This window comes from Rhinopithecus roxellana, chromosome 11 (genome assembly GCF_007565055.1).
Source record: "Rhinopithecus roxellana isolate Shanxi Qingling chromosome 11, ASM756505v1, whole genome shotgun sequence".
In the NCBI taxonomy this organism is placed as follows: Eukaryota; Metazoa; Chordata; class Mammalia; order Primates; family Cercopithecidae; genus Rhinopithecus; species Rhinopithecus roxellana.
In genome coordinates this window covers 18,856,650-18,862,649 of record NC_044559.1, presented here as the reverse complement: position 1 = coordinate 18,862,649, position 6,000 = coordinate 18,856,650, and positions in this window count along the sequence as shown.

The window sequence follows — 6,000 nt, the reverse complement described above, 5'->3', positions numbered from 1 at the left end:
TACAGGCATGAGCCACCACTCCCAGGCCTCTTACAACATTTTGATTACCTTATGCCATCTGCTGGTACCTCTCACCAATGTTATCAGCAGTCTTTATTGCTTCTATGCAATGTATTTAAATCCAAAACCATTATGTTTACCAACATCTTCTTTTCAAAGAGAATTGTTATACTTCCGACTCCAAATCTCACATTTAACTCCTCTTTATTTCTGGTTTCTCGTGTCTAACATATTACCAAATTTTCCTGATGTCACTTTCTCCAATTATTCTTTTTTCAAAGTTTTATTTTGTTTTTTGACATGTAATTGTACACAATTTAATTAATTCTTATGTGACATATTCATACATACAATTTTCAGACAAGATTTATTAAAGTATAAGCATTCCCCTCTCTTCCCTTCATCTAGTTGTTTAAAAGGAACCTTTTGGAAAGAAGAATTATGTGACTGGGTAGAGACTAGACCAAAGATTAGATTTAAGCAGCAATCTAAACTGATTTACACAATAAAGAACCCAGGGAGGTGAGTGCAGGCCTAAGTGGAAGATAAAGAAAAAGCTGGAGGAGTGCAGGTTTGACTGAGAGACTCCCAAGCAGTTGTGAGGGGAAAACTGGGAGCTTTTAAGAATTGTTGCTGGAGTTATGAGTCACGTCCCTAGCAATATTCCTTGAAAGATGCAAGTGAGGGTTAGAGATTTTTTTTATTACTAGTTGATGACTAGATTGCTACTTTTTTTCTTTTTTTTTTTTTTTTTTTTTGAGACGGAGTCTTGCTCTGTCGCCCAGGCTGGAGTGCAGTGGCCGGATCTCAGCTCACTGCAAGCTCCGCCTCCCGGGTTCACGCCATTCTCCTGCCTCAGCCTCCCAAGTAGCTGGGACTACAGGCGCCCGCCAGGTCGCCCGGCTAGTTTTTTGTATTTTTAGTAGAGACGGGGTTTCAGCATGTTAGCCAGGATGGTCTTGATCTCCTGACCTCGTGATCCGCCCGTCTCGGCCTCCCAAAGTGCTGGGATTACAGGCTTGAGCCACCGCGCCCGGCTAGATTGCTACTTTTAAAGTTATACACTTCAGAGACTGTGGTGTGATTCGGTATTCAGATTGTGTTTGTTGGATGAGTGAATGAATAGACTCATAAACGCTTTCTTTTTCTTTTTCTCTTCCTTTTCATTGATGTATTTATTTTTGAGACAGGGTCTCACTTTGTCACCCAGGCTGGAGTGCAGTAGAGCAATCACAGGTCACTACAGCCTCAACCTCCCCTGGCTCAGGTGATCCTCCCACCTCAGCCTTCTGAATAGCTCAGACTACAGGCGTGCACCATCACACCTGGCTAACTTTTTCCCAAGACAGGGTTTCACCAGGTTGCCCAGGCTGGTCTCAAACTCCTGGACTCAAGCAATCCGCCTTCCTCAGCCTCCCAAAGGGCTAGGATTACAGGCATGAGCCACCGTGCCTGGCCTCAAATGCTTTATTTTTCATGGGTTAAGAGACATCTCATGGTTTCAAACCATGGATTTTGTAGAAGTTATTTTTCCCACAGTTCTTGAACATTTTTCTACTCATTCCAAGAATCTTGGCTGCGTTCTGCATAGATGGGGATAGAGGAAGGTGCCATGGAGAAAAGAACCAAGACTAGCAATGTGGGTTAGGAAAGAAGATGCAGGAATCTTTGCTTTGCTGTTAACTTATGTGTTCATGAAGAAATTGTTGAAACTTGATCATATGAGGTGTTGGTCAAGTCGATGGTATAGCATGATGCATAGCACATAATCAGCACCCAAAAATACCTAGAGAGTTACTTCTAATTTCCCTTTGGGCTCTAGAATTCTGTGCATCTATGATTCTACCGAAGCAGTGCTGACTTGATTCTTAATATAGATATCCCCTGAGCTCTGAAAATTTGAACTCACGCTGAGTTACTTTCTGCCTCTGCTTTCCAGGAGTGGATTGCAGTCCCATTTGTAATGCCTCTGAAATTATGCAGAGTGGGCTATTGTAATATGCTTAATAAACCATCCTGGCATCACTTTTGTTTTGTTCCTAGAAACTGCCTACCACACATTCTACCAAAAAGAGCACATCTGCATATACACAAAGTATACAAACCTGCTGGGTTCACCAAAAAGTTTCGTCTGCAAAAGCGTTCAAGGCAAGTTGGTTACATGTTCACTCACTTTATTTATTGTCCCCTAAAACTATGCAAAGCTAGGACCAAGTCAATATTGATAACAAAGAAAAAAAGATAATGTGGAGAATGTGGAGGGAAAGCAAGTATAGACAAAAGTTCATTTGAACCTGATAACAAATGGGCAGTTGCTTTTCTTTAGGTGGCCCTTCTTCATGCCAGTTTTGAGGGACTGTCAAGGAAGCTCTGAAACTACTAGATAATCAATCCCCAGAGAATTTGGAGGAACTGGAATCCACTGTGTCCCAGAACCAGTGCCACCAAGGATTAAAGCATGTTAGGAGTCACCAGTTCAATCTGGGAGGTTAGGATGCTTTTAGATGTGGGTCTGGTGTGCCTGAGATTAGCTCTGAACACATATTTTTGGTGAATCTCAGCTATTACTTTGTCTTCACTGCATGGCTTAGACATGGGGACCTGACACCTGGCCTTCGCCTCAGTTTTTTGCTGAGACTCCAGATACCTGACAATGGCTCCTTGAACCCAGATGCCCTGATTTGCCTCTGCCACCTTCTGTCCTACAGAGTTAGCCTTTGCCTACCTCCCATCCCAGGTCTCTTATTCATAACAGACTGATATTGATTACTGTGGATACCCAGGGACCACCTGGCTTACAACCACCAGCTAGATTGCTGACATAATCACTGATTGGAATCTTGAGGTGTTTCGCCTATGGGCTTGGGCCCAGCACAGCACATGTTTTGTATGCCTCTTCAGACACCACATTAAATTCAAGAAGCAGTCTCTCTGATGGGTCAGTCCTGCCCCACCAGTCCTCTCCTGTCTTGCTTTCTTATTCCTTCCCACTTGAGTTTCAAAATGCCTCATGACTCACCAGGACATCCCAAACCAATTCTTTGCTATTTGCAATAATACTGTGGGCCCTCATCAGTTAACAAAAACAAACACAAACATATACACACACACACACACACACACACATATATGAACAAAACCAACCAACCAAAAAAAAAAAAAAAAGCTTAGTAAAATGTTTTCAAATATAATAGAGCCACAAGGCTTCATTCTGTATTAAATAAATTTTCCAGTCATGGACCAAAGTAGAGAAAGAAGTTCTTGCCCTACAATGAGGTCACTGAAGAGAAACTTCATGCATGAGCATGGGAATTACGTAGCGGATCCCATCTCTAATAGGTTAAGCCATATCTATATATACGGCTTATATGCAGCACTCCGGGTGCTGTATGAGCTGCTGGGTTTCGGATGACTTAGTGTTGGTATTTGGAAAATACTTACTCTATATCCGCTTGTTTGCTGGAGTAGCAAATATCAGTTCTTCAGTTCAAGAGAGCTTAGATGGCCCACTTCCCGTGTGTACCATGTCAACTAAGGTCGAAAGGAATAAGTCTCTATTTGTGTAACTCAAAGTAGGGCTGAGGCAAAATCTGGTATATGCATTTAGAAGAATAGCTCTTTTCCTCGTGTAAACTCTTTCCAACAACCACCTTTGGAGCAGAGAACTGCATTAGCATGCAGTTTTGTTGTTTTGAACCACCTCTTATTTGCAGTTTACCTATAGGAAGACTGGAGGAGTGTATGGGTAGAGTGAAAGAGGATTGGGAATCATGGGTTGAAATTCTGACTTTCCTACTTTACTGGCCATGTGATCTTAGACAAGTGAATTGAACTTTCCAGACTGATGTTTCCACATTATAAAATAACATACCTACCTTAAAGTGTTTGCAGGTTTTAAATCATGTATTCCTTTATTACTTACAACATAGTGAATGTACCACAAATCACCAACTTTAACTCTTCTCCTTTCCTATAGCCCATTGCCCTCTACTTAGATCAAAGTATTCATTCTTCTGTCTGTCTCAACACTGTTTAGACTATATTTGTGTAAATTCAAGAGGCTAAAAAGAAGATATATTTATAGCACATTTGGAAATAACATCTAGAATGATGCACTAAACAAAGTAACTTTCTGATTTGCCTGCCATATTAAAACAAACCGAATCTGCCCTCCTAGATATCCTAGCAGCAATGTCATACTATTTCTATAGAAAAATCCCATCTCAGGTTAATTATTTCTCATGTGCTTGCCAGTGTAGTACTTTAACCAAGAGAGATTTTATCAACTTACATCTACCCTCCCTCTCCAGATGCCCAGATTCGCTTCCATAAATCCCTAGGGACATCTATTAAATCCCAACCAGGAGAAAAGTTCTGCAGAGCAAGAAGGAAGAATTGAATCTTTGCTGGGCATTCTTCCAGACAGAAACTTGGCCATGCATGTCACTAAGGACGACTGTGTCTGCCTTGCTTTTGTGCCATCTGAAATGCAGCACACTGAAGAATTCGGAAAACAGTCTATGTTGTATGAGCAGTTTTCTGATTTAATCGAGCATGTACGTGGGCTTTGATATGGAACAGATCCAGTGGGGTTTCTAAGTTTCCCAAGCTTCAGGTCCACCTAGTTTTCAAGTCTTCTTGACCCACTCTTTGAGTTAGCCCAATGCTTCAATTATTATATACCCTAAAGATGAGATTGACATATTATTCATCTTTTAGGAAAAAATACAGCACTGAAGAAAAGTGAGCATTTTGGTGTCATACGGACCTGCTACTCCATGATCATGATGAACAACTGAATCGTTTCAGTTCTCCAAGCTCCACTTTAACCAATGTAAAAGAAGAAAACCATTCCTACTTCGAGAGTTTGTGTGGATTAAATGAGATAATGGGTACACAGATGACACATTATGTTCAAAATGGTAGCTGCTTTACCTTTACTATATTTTCATCAATACATTTCTCTCTCTTTTTTTTTTTTTTTCTTTTTGAGACAGAGTCTTACTCTGTCACCCAGGCTTGCTCACCGCAAGCTCCGCCTCCTGGGTTCACACCATTCTCCTGCCTCAGCCCCCCAAGTAGCTGGGACTACAGGCACCCACTACTACACCTGGCTAATTTTTTTGTATTTTTAGTACAGACGGGGATTCACTGTGTTCGCCAGGATGATCTCAATCTCCTCACCTTGTGATCCGCCCGCCTCTGCCTCCCAAACTGCTGGGATTACAGGCATGAGCCACTGCGCCTGGCCTCATATCAATATAGTTTTCATTCACAACTTCCTCATTTCTACACTTTTGCTTCATCACATCTTTCATTTTTAGGTAACTTTGAACTGTGTGCTTGGGAATTAAAATCTTGGTAGCTTTTGCCCCTTTGCACTTAGTATTCACATGTGCTCACACCAGTGTTTGGCCCTGGACTTTTCACTGCGACTTTGGTTCACTCACAACCTCACTATCAGCATTGCTTCTGTGCCCTAGCCTTGGCCAATGAGAACCTCCTGCCTCCAGTTATTCAGCAGACACTTGGTGAGGCTAGTCCCTGTCATTAGTCAAGTATGTATGTACGTATGTATGTATGTGCATGTGAGTATTATATCTTGGTGCTATTACTAACTAAGGTTGGCATTCTTCTTGTGGCTGAAAGGTGTTAAGGAAAGTGAGTGACTGCTGGTTGGGCAGTTAAGAAGGCTGCTACACAAGTTAAAGCAAAAGGGTATCTTCCAGCAGGTTCGCATCTTCTCCCCTAGAAATAACTCTTCTACCTTCACTTCTCTTGCTTACCCCAGCCATGATTACTGAGGACCAACAACATCTTCAGACAGTATTGGTTTGCAATACTCAATACACAGTCAAGCAATGGGTCTAGGCCCATTAATGGCACATGTTTCTGTATGTTTATGACCCATAGCTAACTACCATTACCATATTGCTGTTTTATATCTATGCAAGAGTGTTCACTTCTATGTGTATGTGCCCATAACTAAATAATGCTTAG